The following is a 23486-nucleotide window of genomic DNA, read 5'->3' as shown; positions in this document are numbered from 1 at the left end:
ACTTAAGTACTGACTGGGTACCAGGGATGGTTCTACGTGTTTTTTATGTATTAATTACTTAAATTCTCACAACAACCCTATACAGTAGGTATTATTACTCACATTTTACACATGTGGAAACTGAGACATAAGATCACACTGCTGGCGAGTGAAAACAGGAATTCACACTGAGCAGTCTGGCATCACAGCCAACACTGTCAACCACTGTTGCCTTTCCCAAAGGATTAGGTACACACTAGAAAGAGCACTGGACTGAAAAAGAGGAGATCTGGATTCCAGGCACAGTCCTGCCATTTCCCCAGTAAACCGATTTTCCTCACCTGTAGAATGAGTGAAGAAATGATTAATTATGTCCTTTCCGATTTCAACTTGGCATGCATCTGTATACTGCTACCTCATGAAAATAAATTTTTTGAGCAATAAGTTTTCTGCGTTCTTATTTAACTTTAGTTCCAGAAATGGTTATGTTAAACATTTCTAATATACAGTGATTCTAGAATTTCTTTTGTCTTGCACTTTTCACTGTATTTTGGTTGAGTTCTTTTTGTTGCAACTAATAGGAGTTTCATCGGTAACTAAAGACTTTCTAGCTTTGTGACCTTGAGCACATTTCTTAATCTCGTGTGCCAATTTTCTTATCTGTAAAATGAGTATAATAAAAGTACCTGTCCCATAGAGCTCTTGTAAGAATTAAGCCAGATATTACATGTAAAGCACTTGGCATGGTGTCTGCTCATAGGAACTACTACAGAATATCAGTGTTGATTATGATTACTGTTGACCACTCAACTCTCACTGAGCATTTCTGTCTCTCCCTCCTCATGCTACCAGTTCTACGGGTAGGAGAACTGGTAGCAAATCAGCTAATGTTGTTTGTGATTGCATTCCTGAATTAGAAAGGTTAATAAGGTACCATCAGAAGTTACCATCTATTTGTGGTAGAAATATTAGATCAGGGTGGAACTTTGGGAATTGTGTAGGCTACCCTTTAATGTGATGAATAAAGTACACTGAAAGATCAGGTGACTTGTTCCAGAACACTCAGCCAGCAGGTAGAGTGTGGAGATAAAGCCTACAGATCCAAACTGCAGTTGGCAAAGCAGTGCTGCTACCTATGGAGTTATTAAATGGAACATGTGAAAATTCTTGAAATTTGTAAAAGGAACCACAACACATATCTTTTTTTTTTTTTTAAACATTCTATTAATTAATTAATTTATTTATTTTTGGCTGTGTTGGGTCTTCGTTTCTGTGCGAGGGCTTTCTCTAGAGTTGCGGCAAGTGGGGGCCACTCTTCATCGCGGTGCACGGGCCTCTCGCTATCGCGGCCTCTCTTGTTGCGGAGCACAGGCTCCAGACGCGCAGGCTCAGTAGTTGTGGCTCACGGGCCTAGTTGCTCCGCGACATGTGGGATCCTCCCAGACCAGGGCTTGAACCCGTGTCCCCTGCATTGGCAGGCAGATTCTCAACCACTGCGCCACCAGGGAAGCCCCACAACACATATCTTAAGGGTTTAAATTAGGCAAATTACCCTAGTATCTCAGATTTATAGCAATTTAAGATTTTAGATCATGTGTCTTTGGGGCAGACTTCACAAGAGGACACTAGGAAAGATGCTTGAGGCTGGCAGGGGAGTACAAGTGGTCATCTTCCTTACTGACTCTTAAAGAATTGATGTTCTTGGTCCCTTTTGTATGTTGAGTGAGGTAACATGTAACTTTCAATAGTATGGGAAGAAGTGGATCTGATTTGCTTTGAGAAGGTATAAAGATATAAAGGAAAAAAGATTTTTATAGCAATTTGAGTAATTTAAATAGGAAAATAATCTGATAAGATATTGGAATAATTTTGGGGACACATCTAATTGGGTCAAAATTTATCCACTTCTACTCTAATATACAAAGAAAATGGAGCTGTTTCCATAATGTATTCTTGCTCCTGAGTCCCTACCCTACTGTGCAGATTGAAAGATAATAAAAAGTAAACTCAAAAGAGCACAAAATAACTCAGTGTCTTTACTATCAAATCACCTCTTTTTGTTTGTTAGTTTCTCTATTTCCCTGTCCAGGGTAGGGTGGGGTGAGAGGGGCACCTTGGGTGTAAAAATGTAAGGAAGTATCCCTCTCAGGTGGCAACCTTGCACTTACTTGACCCTGAGAGGGATGACTGCTCACATTTTGTGCCCTCCCCTGCCCCTGTCCCCACTAAAGAAACCAACTATGGGGAGTTTGTGTATCATTGCGGCTGGCGCGGTAGTGTGGAGTGTCACATGTATGCATGCTGGCCCTGGGGTTGCCCTCTGTATCCTTCCTGGCATCTTCCCTCGGCCAGGGTCTCTACCTGTGGGGCCCTCTGTCCTTGCTGATGTAATTAGCCCCACCTGGATGTGAGCCTGAGCGCTACTGGCCTATCATTGCCTCAAATACCATTGCCTCAAATACCATTGCCTTGAATTTGAGGTCCCTCTTCCTTTCCCCATCTCAGGGCTTTCCCAGTCTTCCTCTGTGTTGTACGTGTGTGTGTGTGTGTGTGTGTGTGTGTGTGTGTGTGTGTGTGTGTGTGTGTTTGTGTGTATGTGTGTGTTTGTGTTGGGACTGGGGAGGATGGAACAGAGTACAGACATTTTGAGGTTCCTTGCACATGCACACAACCCGTGAGGTATAGTAACCAGTTTTAACTCAGTCTATCTGGGCACCTTCCTTCACTAGTGTTTTTTCATTTCTCCCTCACCAGGTTAGATGGGTGTAAGACTTACAACAGGGATTCCCTGAGAGGCCTGTGACCTCTCCCATGCTCTCCCCAACATGTAATGTCCATGAAAGAGGACTGTCAGCCCTTAAGTCCCTTTTATCCACCTGATATTCTCCTGCCCCACCTCCTTGTTGGTTAAATACCAAGATAGGGAGAGAGCCTGGCCCCCGCCTCTGAGCTCTGCCTCTCTTCTTTCCCTAGACTTCTCCCCGCTCCCTCCCTAGATACATGCGAGTTCCCATACTGGCTCTATCTGTTTAGGATTCACATTTTGCTTTTGCATTTTCACCAGGAATATTCTGGAAATCTTGCAATCACTTTTCACTCTCAAATTCTGTCATTCAAGATTGTTATCTCACTAAGTAAGCTGATTAATAACCCCTATGTTCTGACTAGTAGCTGATCTCCCACCTTGCATTCTGGAGGGTCTACTCTGGGCAGAACCTCCAGGAACTCATAATTGAGATAGAGGGTGCAAGGGGAAGGAGGAATTATCATCACAGCATACCTAAGATGTGTGGGGTAGCACAGGTTAGTCCTTACTGCCCAGCCTGGTTCCTACTGTCAGTTTAGAACACTCTCCCTCCATCGTGTATATATCCTGTAGATTCTACCCCACAGGAGGGATTAGGTCTAGTGTCAGCTTCTCCCAAGAGGACCTACCCATTTATAATCTCTTATTGACTAGGAATTTGGGGTGCACATGTTTCCTGAGTTTTCTCCTGTATTCTGCTTATGGAGGATGCAGACATGCAATCCATGCAATTTTAATACAATGTGATCAATTTTATTATATGATTAGGTACAGTATTTTATGGGAGCACAGAGAAGGAGTACCTCATTATGCTTGAGGGTCAAAGAGGGCTTCCCAGAGGAGTGAAGCCCAAGTTAGGGATTAAAGATTAATCATAGTTTTCTAGTTGAACGAGATGGGGATGGGAAGGATATTTTTGAAAGGGCAAATCTCAGAGGAGAGCAGAACCTTATCTGTTTTACTTATCAGTGTGTCCCTATCACCTAGTATAGAACTTGGCACTTAAATATTGAATGTATTAGTGAACTAATGACTTTATCTTGAAGGCCATTGAAACTGGTCATTTCGAGTAGAGGTACAACATGATAAAATTTGTGTTTTATAAAAATAAACATGGCAGCATTGTAGTAAATGAATAAAAAGGGTATGAGACAAGGAGCGATTGTAGTAGCATGTTCTACGAAGACTCCTGAGAGAGATTCTTTTTAAGTGACCCCCAATCTCACTTCAGATACTTAGAGATTCTGTGTCTTCTGCACTGAACATATGGTAGTTTCCCACATATGCCTCAAGAAGGCACAGTCACTGCCTACTTCTACCCTTAAAATGGCCCAAGAAAATTTGGAGATAATTCACAGCATATTTAAGAGTTACCTTCTCAACACTTTCCATATAGGAGGCAGAGAGTTGAGTTTTCCAAATGATCTGCTGAAGAGACAATAATTACATTTTTGTCTTAGTCCATATGGGGTGCTATAACAAAAATACCATAAACTGGGTGGCTTAACACAACAGAAATTTATTTCTCATACTTATGGAGGCTGGGAAGCCCATGATCAAGGCGCCAGCACATTCGGTGTCTGGTGAGAGCCTGCTTCCTAGATGGCTGTCTTTTCGCTGTAACCTCACTTAGTGGAAGGGGATAGGGAGCTCTCTGGGGTCTCTTTGATAAGATAACTAATCCCATTCACGAGGGCTCCACTCTCATGAACTAAGCACCTCCCAAAGACCCCACTTCCTAATATCATCACATTGTGTATTAGGTTTCACCATATGAATTTTGGGAGGACATTCGGTCTTTAGCATATGGCGTAGTACCTTTTTTTCTGTTTCTGGTTCAGAGTGGGTCCATGACTTTTCAGTGTTGGCAACGGTAACTGGTAAATGGGGGTTTCTATGGTTAGTGAAACCTGGCACATAACTGATATTGTTTTCAGAGTGAAAGACTGAAGAGAGGTCAATAAAATACATGCAGAATCCTCAGTTCCTGTGTGTATTAGCTTTCTGTAAGTATATATCAAGTTATCAAAAACGTAGTGGCTTAATACAAGTCCCATTTATTAGTTCACAGGTCAGGAGCCCAGCGTGGTTTGACTAGGTTGTCTGCTCAAGGTGTCACAAGGCTGGCATCAAGATTGGCCAGGCTGAGTTCTTGCCTGTACACTCCTGTACACTCCTGGGGAAAAATCTGCTTCCAAACTTATTCTTATTGGTAGAATTCAGCTCTTTGTGTATAGGACTGAGGTCCCGTTTCCTTGGGGCTATCTGCTAGGGGTTGCCCATAGCTCCTAGAGGCTGTGTGTACTCCTTGCCACGCCGCCGCCTCTATCCTAAAGCCTGCAGTGGTGTATCAGATCCTTCTTATGCTTCAAATCTCCATCATCCTCAGTCTTTGACCTCTAGACCAAGATTTAAAAGGTTTATGTGATGAGGTTAGACCCAGGCAGATAATCTTCCTGTTTTAAAGTCAACTGTGTTAAATAATATAACCTATTCATGGGGGTAAAACCCATCATATTCACAACTCTGGAGATTATGCTGAGGAACATGTTCACAAGTTGGGGGGAATTTGTGGACCATCTTAAAATTCTGCTTACCAAACTGATAGTTGTAAAAAAAAAGTTTGCTTTTTTTTTTAAACAAGGTTACAAACAGCCTCTTGCATACTGCATTTAGGAGATGCAGAAGAAGCATATGATTTAATTAATATTTTGTTTGAAAACCAATGTACCTCTTCAGTTAACTTTCTACTATCTGAACTTGACGGATCTACTATTACTAATCTCTAGAAATTTTACTTGTATGTGACTCATTTACTTCTAAACAGTACTGCTGTTCATATAACCAAAACAAAACATTTCTGCATCTATTACTGGAGGAGGATTTTATTGTTTGTACATGGGAAAATAAAACAACATATAGTATATACATAAGCACCATCAATTCAAAGTGATTTTCACTGTTAAGTGAGAGTTTTGTTACATTCACTTGAGTGATAAGGTGAGATGTCTTTCAAAGCTTTGGGGCCTTCCACATTTAAAGAAGGAAGGTGTGAGAGTTTAACCAACTGTACAGTTAGTCAACTACAGAATTTGAGGGAGCCAGTCCTCTACACAAGACCACCCTCACTTTTGACACCAAATGCGTGTTTGAGGGGTTTCCAAAACTGCCCTCAGGTTTGAAAATTTGCTAGAAGTACTCACAGAACTCAGTGAAAGCTGTCATATTCATGTTTACAGTTTATTACAGGGAAAAGATCCTGATTAAAATCAGCCAAGGAAAGCAGTTATATAAGGCTGGGGCTGAGGCTAGAAGAACCAACCACAGAGCTTCTATCACCCTGCCCTGTGGAGTCAGAACATGTTATTTTCCCAGCATTGACATGTGACAGTATGCACGGAGCATTGCCAACTAGAGAAGCTCATTGAGCCTTTGGTGGCCAGAGTTTTTACTGGGACTTGATCACATACCGCTCGCGTGGCTGACCGTTAGTCTCTAGCCCCTCCTGGACGTCAGTGTTGGGCTGATACCTTTAGTCTCCAGGTAGTTTTGGAGGCAGAAGTGATACTGCATGACTCAAGGCCCCCATCATAAAATCACATTGTTAGACTATCATGTGGCCAAAGCCCTCAGGCAAACAAAGACATTCCTGTCAGGCATGACATTTTGAGGTCCTAGAGATTACCTCCCAGTAGCCAAAGGCAAAGGCCAGAGTAAGGTTAGCTCTTCAGAAGGGGAGGGAGGGAAAGAGGAAGGAATACAAAGAGTAGTTATCATTTATTGAGGGCGTACTGTGTATCAGGCAGTGAGCTAAAGCATCGTTTCCTTTGATCCTTTGAACATTATTAGAAAGTTACTAAAATTATCTTTATTTTGAAGACAGTTTGAAATTTAGAGAGATTAGTGGCTTATCCAAAACCATGTAAATTGCCAGTGGTGGAACCAGGATTTGAACATGTATCAGCCTGATTCCATAGTACATGATCTCAAACACTGCACTGTATAGCCTCCACCAGAACCAAAGACAATAAGAATATGTAATGTAATAAGCATTTAGAAACGATTATTTTTGAGAATTGAGTTTTCAGGATAAAGTTGTCATTCAAATGTATAAGAATATGCACTGCTACTTTAATAGTATAGGATATAGAGGAAGAGGGTTGGTAGATAGAATGGTTACTTTATTGAATTCTTACCTTCCAAGTGGATTCCAGACAGCACTGTCTGATTTAATTCATTCAAACACGTTTATGAGTGTGCATTATATCTCAGGTGCTGTGCTGGCCATCGGTGACCCAAAGATGATGATAAATATGTTCCTGCCCACAAGGAGCTAGCGGTCCACTGGGGTATGTAAACTGCTTATTGTATTTTATTTTTAATATTATCTTTGTTTTAAGCAGAATATAGAACACTCAACATGTAAGAAATATCTTGCGTAAAAATTTTGCAAGCATTTGCAACAATTTTTTGGCGGCTGGAGGAGCTAATGCTAAAGAAAGTTGCAATTTGGAGATTGTTGTTCATATAACCAAATCAAATAATTAAAGTCAGGTTCACTCTTTTGCAGATTCCGTAATAATAGGATAGATTAAAAAAGTAAAAAACTACTCTGGAAAAAGCCAAAGCACTGAGATTTGCGTGTTACCTAGGTAGTAAATGATGGCAGATGAAGGAGTAGGAAAGCCACCAGAACACATCACACATAGTAACAATGTACATTTCTTCTTCACACTTAGAACATTGACTACTCTGCTTTTTATTGGTTACTTTAGTGATAGTTTGTTATCTTTCATCATCTCCTTCTTTGATTGCTCCAATTGAGCAAAGTCTATATTGGGATAAAATAAGACTCCTTATTTAGTTAATGTTAATTTTTGGCAAATATGTATTTTATTTAAGTGATTTTATTTAAATTATAGTTTCTAATAGTCTGTGGTTACAATAAACCATGCAGTTTGCTGGGAGTAGTCCTGAAAAATTAAATACAGTAATTGTAGTAAACATAAATAAGAAATATTATATTCTAATGATACTTTATATATTTTATAGGTTACTACAGAGGAATAGAATTAGAAAAAAAATAAATTTAAGTGAACTTGATGTCCAGTAGTTCATACTGATACTCCACAACCATAACAACAATATATTTGGACATATTTATATTAATATGCTATCTAGATTAAGCATTATAACTGCTGAGAGTGTAGTTGTGATCATTTAAAAATGTGAGCAAACCAGGAAAGAACATATCCTTTTTCTTGGCAATATGATTTTAATTTTTAAAAGCATTTAATTTCATAAACCATATCCATCACCTTTGCATAGACAAATGTTGTGGCAGTTTTTTGAATGAACCTCTTGGTTCCCTAAAGAAATTATGGATACACTATAAATTTACAAATGAAAGGTCATTTATCAGAGTTATAAATAAGAGTGGTTCCTGTCCTGATGCCCCTGCAAACTTAGAGTGGTTTAATATCTATCAGCTTTTGTGTACAGTTAGTACCGCAAAAGAATATAGATATTGTCATACTTACATGGTGTCAACTTTGGCAAAGTGGTGAGAATGACGTGCAATATTTTTTGAATAGCATGGCATTTTCTTGAATTACTGCTGGCAAGAGAACATAAATCAGCCTTAATAATGGATATTCCAAAGATGTTTATTAATCTATTCATTTAATCTAAAACACTCACTCTTGGCATTTATAGGGCCAGTTCAAAGGAAGTGGCAGGTGCTTCTAAACCCCAGAAGTTGCTTTTAGGGGCCCCATAATTATGTCAGCTAAGTCTGGTTGGAACGGAGATCAAAATGCATGAAAATCCTTTCCTCCTAATCTATGCTACAGTTATTTGCTTAACTAAAATATATTTTCTTGTATGTGTGTAATCAAAATTTCAATTTGTTCCACCGTTGATGGAACTTACTACATGGCTCTCTATTTGAATCTTCAGTTTTTAAAATCTGTTCCCCTCCCTCCCTCTCTCTCTGTAAATCCCTCTGTCTGTCTCTCTCTGTCTCCTTCTCTCTGTGTCTCTTTTTTTCTCTCCCTGTCTCTCTCCTGGAAAATAATCCTGCACTGTGTAAACTTTGACTGAAAAGGACTGGAAAACTGACCAAATTCCTGTGTACCAAAATAAGAAATAGCATATGGCACATCATTTTGACTATGCGTAATGAGATTAATGACAGATAGGACGGACAGAAGTAAAGAATACAGAGAGGGGAATTTATAGTAGGTAGGAAAGGTCAGAGAAAGCCAGTGAGCAGTTAAGCTGAAGAAGTCAGCTATGCAAATTTGTGGAGTAAGATGGTATGAATGTGCGTGCATGTATGTGTGTTATTTATTAAAATATAGAGTCTCGGCACAGAACTAACTTCTGGATTAAAATAATATAAACAAGACTCATTTTTTTCTCCATCTCTCGGCTTCCACTAAGGCAGCTTCAGTCTCTGGCTTCATTTGGGAGCAAGATGGTGGCAGTGGCATTGCTTCAGCTATAATATCCTGTCAAGCTTCAGGTCAAACAGGAAAAAGAGAGAATCTCTTTCCCAGAAGCCCTATCAAAGTCTGTTTGTACTAATTTGCTTTGATTAGATCACAGAATAATACTGTGTGTCTCTCTTGGAGCAGGAGTCAGCTTCATCATTTTCCATGAACTAAGCATTAGGATTGTATCCCAGAGGAAAATGGGGTACTGTTGACAGAAAGAGGGTTCACGGATGCTAGGTAGCAAAGAAGAAGATTTGCTGAAGGAAAAATTACAATGGGTATATACACTGACATTTTATATATAATTCCAGAAACCTATAGATTTCATAGCAATCCATGGATTTTAGGTTAAGAAGCTCTAAAAGTGACATTGAATCAATGCCTTCTGGAACCAAAAAAAGAAAAAAACCCGAAGAAAACCCAGCATTGATAGCCACAGCCATGTAAGAAAATTAGTTGTTACTGGCATTGTTTCTTGAATAAAGAGACAGAATATTCTCATTTTGTTTATACTCAATCCTTAACTAGTTGTTTAAATGATGTTATCAAATTAAGAATGAAAAAGAAGTTATATTTTCTTATTAGCTAAAGTGGAAATGTAGTAGTTCAGCCTGAAGCTATTTCTTTAACTATTATTTTGTGTAAGGGAAAGAGGAAAAATCTTTTATTCAAGGTAAGAACTTTATACTGCCAATGTTAGAAGACTTCCATTGGGAAAAAAAAGAACCTTTTCAATGTTGGTTCAACAATTTATTGCTATGGGAGCCTGTGTTTATATGTATCCCAGATCCCTTCAATTTAGTCAGTTCCTTTGAAAAATATTAATCAGGTCTATGGAAGTAATTTGTAAAGGATATTTTTTTTTTGATAATGACCCAAAATACCTTATGAATGGCTGATTTTTTTCTTTTTAGCAATATTTTTTGGAATGTCTTGGTGAGGTATCAGTTATTTTCTTAAAAATTATTTTAATTGAAATACCTAGAGAGAATTGGTAGAAAATATAGGTAGGTCAATCATAGGAAATACCAATACTTTAAAAATGCCTACATAGTGATTGTGTATTTTTCATTAATATTGGGAAGAAAACAACTTTGTAAGAATGTGGAGACTAAAGTAGCAACCGCCCAGATGGCAGTCATAATTATGCTTTATTTTTACACAGATTTCTCAGTTTATTGACAAGAAAAAGGGGTTAGCCTCGGATTTTAAATTGCTTCCCTAAGCACTAAGAGTTTTTCTTCTTAAGTGAATCAAAATACCACTCAAAAATAGAAAAGAATTCCGTGATCACCAGATAATTTTAAGAGAATAAACATGTTAAGGGAAGAAAACTTAACCATCTCATCTCTTCACAGAAGCAAAACCCTTTGAAGTTTTAACACTCTTCTTCATGAATGGATAAGTTTTCAACCAGAATCTTCTATTTATGACTGCAGTGAATTGTCACTTCTCCTTGTTAAATTTAATACTCTCAGTTGTGAAAAAGTACATTATATTTTCCCCTACTAATTAATGCCAGTGAAATACAGCTGTTTTGCAGGGGGCCCAGTTTTCAAAACATTTTTACAGAGGCCACAGTGTATCTGGCTTTCCAGATGAGCATATGTTCTTTTTAAAAACCTTCTCCTGGGGCTTCCCTGGTGGCGCAGTGATTGGGAGTCCGCCTGCCAATGCAGGGGACATGGGTTCGAGCCCTGGTCCGGGAGGATCCCACATGCTGTGGAGCAGCTGGGCCCGTGAGCCACAATTACTGAGCCTGCGCTCTGGAGCCCACGAGCCACAACTACTGAATCCCGTGCGCCTAGAGCCCGTGCTCTGCAACAAGAGAGGCCACTGCAGTGAGAGGCCCGTGCACTGCAGCGAAGAGTAGCCCCCGCTCACCCCAGCTAGAGGAAGCCCCCCGTGTAGCAACAAAGACCCAACGCAAACAAAAATAAATAAATAAATAAAATAAATTAAAAAAAAAAAAAAAACCTTCTCCTGAAAACCTCAGTTGACCATCAGTTCTTATTTCAATTGAGAAGTTTGTAGATCTGTTATCACTCTCTCTGTGTATGGTTTTTGTTTTGTTTTGCTTTCTAGATTACAACCTATCTTTACACAGTGTCAATTGTCTGTGAACAGGAAACAGCCGGTAGTTCATTCATTGAAAACTAGTTTATAGATTTTCTTGCTATATATTTGTCTCTGTTTTTCAGATTCAGTTTTAATTTTAACCAAGATAGGGGGTTGCTTCTCCCCATAGTAATATTAGTCATTAATAGAGTTTGGAGAAGTGAGTTTTTTAATGAACAGACATTTTTATATATAAGAAAAATGTTGTTATTCTTCCATTTTGGCTGAAACAAATCAATGGTTATTTTTTAGGGCTGTGAGTTAAGACAGGAAGAAAGTATAACTCCAGTAATCCTTTCTAAAGACAGAAGATAGAGAAGCAAAATACTGTTAAGAGAAATTCAAACTGTATTTTTCTTACATGATGTCCAGTTCAGCTGTGTAGGTGTGAAGTTTCAGATAAGATTAAATACTTTTACAGATGTGAACAGTCAAAACATTCCACATTATTTATTTTAGGGGCTTTGTAGGGAGAAAGAATAGGTTTAATCCAAGACTCTAAAGCATAGATTTCTGAAGACTGTGTGTCTGAAGGGGATGAGCTAGGGGGTAAACAAAGGGAGAAAATCCACATACATATCTGAGTTTCACTTTAGGACTCTTGATAGCTTTTGTCACTGATAGGGATTTTTCTCCTAGTTAACTAGGAGTCAAAGAGACAAAGCAGGTAATCTATATACTCTTTCTCAGGTTTTCTCAAAGTGCCTGCAGATGAAAACACGTCACACGACTGGTCAGTTAGGGCCTACAGTGTTCTCTGTTTGTTTTAATTCCATTCTTTACTGAGAAGGAAATAAAAGAAATCTTGAAATTCTTGAATAAAAGAAATCTTGGTGACAGACTTGGGTTCTTGCCACATTTTCAGCTCACTTCATGGATGGCTCTCTACTTCAGGGAAAGTTAATATTTTCCAGAGATGTTCCATAGGTGTTCTAAATCATACTACAGACACCTGCTCCTTTATATGGATATGTTATCCGCCTAGGATGAATCAGAGATTTTTTTTTTTTTTTTTTTAGTGTGCTTCCTTTCAAAACCCTCATTAATCTCAGTGTGCAGAATTTAGGGGGAAAGTTGTGTTTTGCTAGTTGACACTGTTTAATGTAAATGATTTATGATTGTTCCTTATGTATACACAATAGGCACTTTATAAATTGGATTGTTCTAGGAGTAACACGATACATAAATGTTATTGCTATAAATTCTGAAGTTGGCTATATATTTTTGTATCATGTAACCAGCTGACTTATAAACGCTGACTATTCCAACCTGCACTTTCTACTCAATATTGTAAGTGGTGACTTAGGTAAGTAAGCCTTGCCTAGATATACACGGAGGCACTCAAACTGCACAAGATCAGGACACCCTGGCACCTCTGCATCGCGGCTTCTGGCTATCTTCCAGGGGTGTTGGCAGAAAGAAGAAGGAGTGAGAGGGGAAAGTGAAACTGTATCTAGCAAAAAAATGAACCTAAATTTTTACTAATTTTTGCCCAGTAAAGTCAAGAAAACAAGTGATAGAGAAAAGGGGAAAAAGCAGAGCAAACAGGAGAAAATAACTAGTAGAACCAATTCAGAAAAATATAGTTAGATACCATTTCACAGGGAAATTTTCATTATTTAAATAATATTAAGTAAAGATAAAGGTAAGAATAGAATAGCAGCTCTGTAAGTGTATGTATATACTTTTGTAACAATGTATTTATATGATATATTATTTTCAGTGTGCAATAGAAATAATAATATTTACTTACATTTTTTTGCATTTATGTGAGGAATGGAGTCTTACACATCACCTGGTTCTGCTGGTGGATCAGGACATTTTATTATATGTATAATGCTGTTATACTAATAGCCTTCATTTTTCACCTTGATGACTTACTGTGATTTTCTTTCTGAGATCCTAAAGAATTTGAAAACAATCTCTGAATAATTGGTCATATTAGATCCAAGTAATTGCTAAATACCAAAGTCATCTAAAATGCTGAGTTAGAAGGAAAGAGTAACACTCATATAACTGACCAGCCAGATTCATGGCAATTTTCTGCTACTCCTGGTATTAACTCTTTACCTGATCACACAGTCCTAGCATCAAGGCTGATTTGAATTGTTCTACGCCCTAATTTGTGTAAAGAAGAACTGGGCTGTGAAGAATTCTATTGTGTTTATAATGTCTATTCTGACAGTGATTTTATAGTCCATTTCATAGGCTAAGTGTTTCAGTTGATTCCCTTTCCTCATGCCCTCGTAAGTATTAATGTCTACACAATTGATCTGGTTACCCGTGAAGTCAGTCCAAATCAGCTGTTACAGTGGCTGAAAATACAAGATCAGTAATTTTAAAACCTAGAGGTTCCTGTCCTGCTCAAAAGGACTAACTCTCATCAGGCAATTACCAAGTGAAAAGATTATGAGACTTGAAACCACTGTGTGTGTGTGTGGGTGTGTGTGACTTGTAATAACAAACATTATTTATTTGATTGTTACCGAGAAGGAAACATCCTGATGTGTTCCTTTATAATCTCTTAATATACTTCTAATTATCATACTTTCTGGAGGTATCCTGGTACATGCATGGGAAAGAGTATACATATGCATATATCTCTATATTTGTAGCCACTATAGTCAAAGCTACTTATTTGCCTAGCTGGCTTAGCTGCAAAGCTGACTTACCCCTACCCACCCACTAGCAAACTCCCTGGGGAAATAGGGCAAAAAGGTCAAATAGAAGCAGTAAAGCCAATGATCTTTTACAAAAGAAGTTCTTTAAGAAGTTCTCAGTGCCACTGTTCACCTTCTGGAAGGGAGATCACTTCATTCCCTGCCCATCCCTGTGTCATCAGCAGTAGCTTTGGATTCATTGTAGAGGAAGAAAGCCGTTTCTACCTTGCTGCTGCCATATATATACTCAGGTAAGCCCAGACTGAAATCCCAGAGAGACTGCTGTACCAGACTAGACTATGGAAGGATTCTGTTGCTGACAGAAGGCTTTATAAACCTAAGTTCATTTATCCTGTAGAATTTTAGCCACCATTTGAAATTCTGCTTTTTCTTACAGGAGCTTAAACTTAAATGCAAGACCTCCTGATTTAAATATACACACACATAAAATCAGAAAAAGCCCCATCACTTTTTGTAAGTTACAGAATTCTTATAATAACTATCATTTACCGAGGACTTTCTTTTGCCAGGTTTTATTCTTGGCCTTTGCATGTAGTATCTAATTTAAGCTTCCTAAGTGCCTCGTGAAGTAGGTACTATTATTATACCCATTTTTCAGCTGAGGGAATCGAGAGCGAGAGAAATTGAGTAACTTGCTGTGACTCAACAGCTAGTAAGAGGTGGCGCCAGTTTTCAAACCCAGGCCGAGTGACCCCATGGCTGAAGCACACACTCTACTAGGTTGATTTGTAAGCAATATGCAGTGGTTTGTGCATGAAAAGAACGCAGTGGGACCATCATTTAGTAGGAAATAAAATTTGAGTGTTTTTCCTTGTACTAATGGTCACTATATCTCTCTCAGACACTGTTGTTACCAATGGCATATCTTATTTGAGACAGCCGGTCAAAACGAGACTAATAGTTTATGGCCATAGAAGAGAAAGGAATGTATTGATTCATATGAGGATCTGCCCCTAAGACCTTGCTTTCACTGTTACCGCAGTAAACAGGGAGCTAATGAACCGTAGATGTTAGTGTGTCATCAGTGTCTTGCAGTTCTGTCATCCTGGGTAGCCACCATCAAGAAGGACAGAGTGCCCTCTATGAATATGTATTTAGTACTAGATATGGCAATTTATTCTTTTGAAAAGCACTTTATCATTTTGGTTTTGATAAATATACAAGCAATAATCAGTAGTTAGGAGTTTCAGTCTAAAATGGATGCCATTATTAGTGATTTAACAACTTTTCCTGTGAATTCCATGTGTGTCCCCAAGACTGGATCATGCTACCCAGTGCTACATGTATTCAGCTTTTAGAAAAGCTCGCTTTAAAAACCTCTTATGCTATGAACCCTTTGGTTCTCAGAAAGACAGTAGTCACTAATTTCCAAATTCTGCATATGTAAAATAAAGTATTCGCACAAAAAACCTAGGAGACTGCATAGGTCAGAACATTTGTTTAAACTAATACAGAACTAGCTTTTTCAGTTCCAGCTCCCTTTTTCCTATCTATTTGCCTTGCTAATAAGGCCTTACTCATTGCTGTTCAGTTGCCTTATGTCACGATACCTCTTCATTTTGGATTTTTTCATTATGATTTGAGCAGACCCTCCTAGCTACATAGAGAACTTCCATGATAAGAATAAAACATAAAGGCTGTTCAATAAATAAGGATGATGACAACAGTGAAATTTAACCCAAATTGGGCAAAATAGCAGCACAGAATTCTATTACATTTTGAAATTCAGTCTTTACAGATATTTTTCTCTGCCTGAAACATGTGTGCCAGTTCTGTTTATATAAGGGAATAGTGACATCATGTGTGTGCTAGACTAATTGCCTCTGTAATTAACCTATTTGAGAAGGAAGTTACATAGAAATAAAATATCATTGACCACTGAAAGAGGCAATTTTGTCTTAAAGCAAACCTCTAACTTCACCAAAGGGCGTGGACAAAAGGATTCTGTCTCTATCCCTTCTTATTTTTTCAGCATCTCCCTTCCTTCCTCCTTCTCTTCTATTCTTTTCTTCTCTTCCTTCTTTTTCTTGTCTCCCTACAATTCCACTAGTCCTCTCCATTTTTCACTCCACTACCTTCATTTTCCATATTGGAAGGTAAAGATCTAGTGTTATTATGAGTGAAGATTCTATTTTTAAAGTAGAATTGAGGAAAGATGTAAATGTGGTAAAAAGAGATAGTCTTTTTGTTTCAGTGCTATTCAGATGTCTTTTTTGGTCAAGGGTAGGATATGCATAGAATCATTTTGGTGTCTTTGAGACTGAGGACAAAAATCTTAGCCTTCTTTTTATCCCTTGATCAAATATATTAATTAAAATTTAGAAAAGGGTCTGGGAGCATGGCAAAAGCAGAGTTTCTTTTGACTCTTAAAACCAGAAGAAATTATTGGGAGGCAATATATTATAATAGAAAGAGTGCAGTTTTGGGGGTCAGAATTATTCATATCTGACCCCAAATATATGGCTAAGGAAGAACAAGAAGAGCATTTTTTCCCAAAGTGCTCTTTTCAACAGTTTAAAAGGTAATATATTAATATGTCACCAAGGCATTTGAGAAAACAGTGGGAGTCAACAAGACCAAGAGGCATGTAGGAGAAATTAGTGAAAAGCGTCCTATTGCTTATGTCCTAACTTACCCATGAAATCCCTGCAAGACCCCATTGTCAGAGCTTCACCCAGCCCTGGCCTCATGCATAATATAATGCATTATATAATGAGTGCTGAGCACGGAATAGTCGAAATAGAAATGTTTAGGGGTTCCAGACCACAGTGGACTTGGGTTTCTCAACTTCCAAGATAATCTTTCCGTGCCTCAATTTCTTTATCTGTGTTGTAGGGATAAAAATTCCTCTTTTATAAGATAATTGTGGGACTTTAGTGAAGAAACATTCATGTAATACGATGTGTTGTGCCTATAAATAAATGCTTAATGAACAGTAGCTAATATTTCAGATAACATTTCATAAAGCAAAATGATTTGGATACTAAGCAGTTTATTGTAAGAGAATTTAATCTTATCTGGTGGAGCTATTCCTCAAATGGATTTGCTGAGTGACTTATCCTTGCATTTTTCTAATCTTTACTGTAGTAACCTTTCACTTCTATTGATAATTTATATTAGCAATAACTGGATTACAATTCTTGGAAGATGGTGCAAAGATATTTTTAGAAAGTATTATCCCTTGGGGAAAATATGAAGCAAAGAGGAGAAAGAAACACTGCAGAGAGAGTTTTCCTGTGCGTCACTTCTGTGATTAATCCTGTAATCCCTAATGATGTCAGGTTGCAAAAGAGGCTCCTTATAAGTAAAAGGAAACCCTTAGCTCTACAAAAATGGTCCTTTGGTCATGGCTATATTTTGGCAATTGTGCTAATTAAATACAGTATCTATGATCATTGGGGTGTCCACCAGTTTTACAATAAGAGCTGTCTTATTGGTGATCTTCAATAAGATAGGGAATTACGTGAATCAGAAATCCAGAAAACCAACCTCAGAAGATTCAGATTCATTCCCTACTTATTATCACAACATGATTCACTCACCCATTCAACGGATATTTATTGGGAACACATTATATGCCACCTACTGTGTCCGTCTTGAGAATACATTCATGAACAAATTAGACAAGGCACAAGTCCTCACAGATTTTACAGCCTGACAGAGAAGGTACAGAAAAAACCCAAGTAATTACAGTAAAATATGTAAGTCTTATAATAGAGGAAATTTTTTGATCTTTTAGCCAGACTCAGTTGTGAATTTCTAAGTGTGGGTGGTGGAGGTAGTGATATTCCTTCATCCTTTGAATTTCAATCGCATTTTATATGTGGCTCCACTTGGAAATACCTTCCCCATGTATTCTAGTTACTTACAACCATGGCATCTCTTCTAGACTGCAGCAGGTTCCTTAGGAACCAGGCAGGAGATGTGGGACTGTCCTCAGCATCTTTCAGAGAACATACCCTTGTGCACTGCATAGAGTAGGCACTAAATAAACGCAGTTAAGCAAGCGAATGAAGCGAAGAAAAAGTCTTAGAGGTTTACTTTCATTATCCTTTTCGTTTTAAATTCTTGAATATTTCACTTTGAAATTTCTTCTTCTTCGTGTTAATGGTGGTTAGAAGGAGGTAAATAACCAACTGAAAGTCATTATCTCTCCTTTAATTCCTCCCTCTCACCTACTATTCTCTCAAAATTTAGTCCACAGCAGTCACCTCTGGAAGAAGTTAATTATTCATTTGTAAGACTTTCAAAGTTTGCTGTGCAGAAGTCTGACTTTAGTTGGTTGCCACATGCAAATAATAATGGAAGAAGCATCTATTATTTGTGGTCTGGCACATATGGGGATGTCACGAACACGATCAACCTTTTTTCTATCACTGGACCTGGCAAGAGACTCAATGTTAGGTAAATTAGTATCTAGTTTTAAAAAGTCAGAACTCTTCCTTGGTTCTGAGAAAGAGAGAAGCTTTAACCAGGTTCAGTATTCATTTGCCATTGCTCAGGTGAAAGCACTCTAAAAAAATAAAGCTGAATTCTGACAGCTTTTAAAAAGTAGGGAAATAATCAGCTCTCATACAGAAATCCAACCCATAGCTTAAGAAAATTCAGTATTAAAAATGATAAAGGAAGGATTTTGGCAAAAAGACGGAAGCCCTTGCATATTCTTCTGGAAGGAACGGAGCTTCACTGAGATTGAGAGACCTGAGAGCTTGGGGTGTAATTTAGTGAGCTGACTGGAGGAGTGAAGTATCTCCTCAATATCTGTGTTTGGCAGGAGACATGAATACATACATCAGGAAACAATGTTTAAGTGTTTTATTTCCTTATTTCAGCCTGTCAAACTGTCAGTATAGTTAATGGCCACCAAGAGAGAAAGAGAGAGAGAGGGAGGAGGAGGAACAGAGTGAAACAAAGGTACTATGGAATCTGGAAAGAAAGAAACCAGGAAAGCATTTGCATGTTTCTATGGCATAATGGTCAGTCAGACGAAAATAGCTCACCGTATTCATCTCTCTACTAAAGCCAGATGTGCTGGTTCCCTACCTACAGTCCCCGAGCCCTTTTCGTGCTTTCCTCTGTGTCCTACATAATTGCTTCACTTAACTTTGACCTCTATGACTCCTTTCACTGAAGTCTAGATTGATTATCAATACTTTAGGGATCATTTTATGTTATACTGGTAGTATCTAATTTTGCTCAGTTTTTCAAGTTTACTATCGTTTGTATTGTTTATAAAATCTGGTATTAAGGTTGTTTATGCAAAAATATTCATTCTTGTCTAAAAACATCCCTTCTGAAATACTTTTGAGTGGTTTATAATCCACAAAGAATAAGTTGGAACTGATTTGAACCTGCTGTATCTTTCTTTAAAAAAAAAACCGAAACACTTAAAGTGAAATACCGAAATTAGACGGTCTTAGGACTGTCTAAAATACAGAACTATTTTAAATTTCTACAAGAATCTTAGTACAGCCAAGGGATTTTTATTTTATAAAAGAGAAGTATTTATATTGGATCACTTTTATACTGGAAATAAGTTATTTTTCCACAGAAATGGAAAAGCCTCTTATCATTCACATCTACGTCAAAATGAATTTAAAATCTTGGAGTTCACACCAAAGATGAATACTTTTCATAATGAACACTTTTAGTTGCCTTATAAACTGGAAGCATTTACTTTGGAGAAAAAGCAATTTTTTTTTTTTAAACATCTTTACTGGAGTATAATTGCTTTACAATGTTGTGTTAGTTTCTGCTGTATAACAAGGTGAATCAGCTATACATATGCATATATCCCCATATCTCCTCCCTCTTGTGTCTCCCTCCCACTCTCCCTATCCCACCCCTCTAGGTGGACACAAAGCACCGAGCTGATCTCCCTGTGCTATGTGGCTGCATCCCACTAGCTATCGGTTTTGCATTTGGTAGTGTATATATGTACATGCCACTCCCTCACTTCATTCCAGCTTACCCTTCCCCCTCCCCCGTGTCCTCAAGTCCATTCTCTAGTAGGTCTGCGTCTTTATTCCCGTCCTGCCCCTAGGTTCTTCATGACCTTTTTTTTTTCTTCAGATTCCATATATATGTGTTAGCATACGGTATTTGTTCTTCTCTTTCTGACTTACTTCACTCTGTATGACAGACGCTAGGTCCATCCACCTCACTACAAGTAACTCAATTTCATTTCTTTTTATGGCTGAGTAATATTGCATTGTATATAGGTGCCACGTCTTATTTATCCATTCATCTGTCGATGGACACTTATGTTGCTTCCATGTCCTGGCTATTGTAAATAGAGCTGCAGTGAACATTGTGGTACATGACTCTTTTTGAAGTGTGGTTTTCTCAGGGTATATGCCCAGTAGTGTGATTGCTGGGTCATATGGTAGTTCTATTTTTAGTTTTCTGAGGTACCACCATACTGTTCTCCATAGTGGCTGTTTCAATTTACATTCCCACCAACAGTGCAAGAGGGTTCCCTTTTCTCCACACCCTCTCCAGCATTTATTGTTTGTAGGTTTTTTGATGATGGCCATTCTGACTGGTGTGAGTTGATACCTCATTGTAGTTTTGATTTGCATTTCTCTAATGATTAGTGATGTTGAGCATCCTTTCATGTGTTTGTTGGCAATCTGTGTATCTTCTTTGGAGAAATGTCTATTTAGGTCTTCTGCCCATTTTTGGATTGGGTTGTTTGTTTTGTTGATATTGAGCTGCATGAGCTGCTTGTATGTTTTGGAGATTAATCCTTTGTCATTTGCTTCATTTGCAAATATTTTCTCCCATTCTGAGGGCTGTCTTTTCATCTTGTTTATGGTTTCCTTTGCTGTGCAAAAGCTTTGAAGTTTCATTAGGTCCCATTTGTTTATTTTTGTTTTTATTTCCATTTCTCTAGGAGGTGGGTCAAAAAGGATCTTGCTGTGATTTATGTCATAGAGTATTCTGCCTATGTTTTCCTCTAAGAGTTTTCTAGTGTCTGGCCTTACATTTAGGTCTTTAATCCATTTTGAGTTTACTTTTGTGTATGGTGTTAGGGAGTGTTCTAATTTCATTCTTTTACATGTAGCTGTCCAGTTTTCCCAGCATCACTTATTGAAGAGGCTGTCTTTTCTCCATTGTATATTCTTGCCTCCTTTATCAATGATAAGGTGGCCATATGTGTGTGGGTTTATCTCTGGGCTTTCTATCCTGTTCCATTGATCTATATTTCTGTTTTTGTGCCAGTGCCATACTGTTTTGATTACTGTAGCTTTGTAGTATAGTCTGAAGTCAGGGAGCCTGATTCCTCCAGTTCCGTTTTTCTTTCTCAAGATTGCTTCGGCTGTTCGGGGTCTTCTGTGTTTCCAAACAAATTATTCAATTTTTTGTTCTAGTTCTGTGAAAAATGCCATTGGTAGTTTGACAGGGATTGCACTGAATCTGTAGATTGCTTTGGGTAGTATAGTCATTTTCACAATGTTGATACTTCCAATCCAAGAACATGGTGTATGTCTCCATCTGTTTGTATCATCTTTAATTTCTTTCATCAGTGTCTTATAGTTTTCTGCATACAGGTCTTTTGTCTCCTTAGGTAGGTTTATTCCCAGGTATTTTATTCCTCTTGTTGCAGTGGTAAATGGGAGTGTTTCCTTATTTTCTCTTTCAGATTTTTCATCATTAGTGTATAGGAATGCAAGAGATTTCTGTGCATTAATTTTGTATCCTGCTACTTGACCAAATTCATTGATTAGCTCTAGTAGTTTTCTGGTGGCATCTTTAGGATTCTCTATGTATAGTATCATGTCATCTGCAAACAGTGACAGTTTTACTTCTTCTTTTCCGGTTTGGATTCCTTTTATTGCTTTTTCTTCTTTGATTGCTGTGGCTAAAACTTTGAAAACTATGTTGAATGATAGTGGTGAAAGTGGGCAACCTTGTCTTGTTCCTGATCTTAGTGGAAATGGTTTCAGTTTTTCACCATTGAGAACGATGTTGGCTGTGGGTTTGTCATATATGGCCATTATTATGTTGAGGTAAGTTCCCTCTATGCCTACTTTTTGGAGGGTTTTTATCATAAACGGGTGTTGAATTTTGTCAAGCTTTTTCTGCATCTATTGAGATGATCATATGGTTTTTCTCCTTCAATTTGTTTATCACATTGATTGATTTGCGTATACTGAAGAATCCTTGCATCCCTGGGATAAACCCCACTTGATCATGGTGTATGACCCTTTTAATCTGATGTTGGATTCTGTTTGCTAGTATTTTGTTGAGGATTTTTGCATCTATGTTCATCAGAGATATTGGCCTGTAGTTTTCTTTCTTTGTAACATCTCTGTCAAGTTTTGGTATCAGGGTGATGGTGGCCTTGTAGAATGAGTTTGGGAGTGTTCCTCCCTCTGCTATATTTTGGAAGAATTTGAGAAGGGTAGGTGTTAGCTCTTCTCTAAATGTTTTATACAATTCGCTTGTGAAGCCATCTGGTCGTGGGCTTTTGTTTGTTGGAAGATCTTTAATCGCAGTCTCAATTTCAGTGCTTGTGATTGGTCTGTTTATGTTTTCTATTTCTTCCTGGTTCAGTCTCAGAAGGTTGTGCTTTTCTAAGAATTTGTCCATTTCTTCCAGGTTGTCCATTTTATTGGCATAGTGTTGCTTGTAGTAATCTCTCATGATCCTTTGTATTTCTGCAGTGTCAGTTGTTACTTCTCCCTTTTCATTTCTGATTCTCTTGATTTGAGTCTTCTCCCTTTTTTTCTTGATGAGTCTGGCTAATGGTTTATCAATTTTGTTTATCTTCTCTAAGAACCAGCTTTTAGTTTTATTGATGTTTGCTATTATTTCCTTCATTTCTTTTTCATTTATTTCTGATCTGATCTTTATGATTTCTTTCCTTCTGCTAACTGTGGGTTTTTGTTGCTCTTCTTTTTCTAATTGCTTTATGTTTAAGGTTAGATTGTTTATTTGAGATGTTTCTTGTTTCTTGAGGTAGGAATGTATTGCTATAAACTTCCCTCTTAGAACTGTTTTGCTGCATCCCATAGGTTTTGGGTCATCGTGTTTTCATTGTCATTTGTTTCTAGGTAATTTTTAATTTCCTCTTTGATTTCTTCAGTGATCTCTTGGTTATTTAGTAGTGTGTTGTTTAACCTCCATATGTTTGTATTTTTTACAGTTTTTTTCCTGTAATTGATATCTAGTCTCATAGCATTGTGGTGAGAAAAGATACTTGATACGATTTCAATTCTCTTAAATTTACCAAGGCTTAATTTGTGACCCAAGGTATGATCTATCCTGGAGAATATTCCATGAGCACTTGAAAAGAAAGTGTAATCTTCTTTTTTTGGATGGAATGTCCTATAAATATCAACTAAGTCCATCTTGTTTAATGTATCATTTAAAGCTTGTGTTTCCTTATTTATTTTCATT

The 23486-nt window shown here is 37.8% G+C and overlaps 1 protein-coding gene across 1 annotated transcript in view; it reads left to right on the top strand.

The window, feature by feature from the left end:
- The window catches only part of SOX5 (SRY-box transcription factor 5), a 993423-nt gene that overhangs the window by 162379 nt on the left and 807558 nt on the right, over window positions 1-23486 (top strand). Inside the window, exon 3 of the mRNA XM_082351965.1 lies at window positions 7058-7134. The gene's annotated coding sequence lies outside the window, so the exon portion shown is untranslated. The remainder of the gene's footprint in view (window positions 1-7057; window positions 7135-23486) is intronic.

The sequence above is a fragment of the Balaenoptera borealis genome (assembly GCF_965194805.1).
Source record: "Balaenoptera borealis genome assembly, chromosome: 13".
In the NCBI taxonomy this organism is placed as follows: Eukaryota; Metazoa; Chordata; class Mammalia; order Artiodactyla; family Balaenopteridae; genus Balaenoptera; species Balaenoptera borealis.
This window is presented reverse-complemented; position numbering and strand designations above follow the sequence as displayed.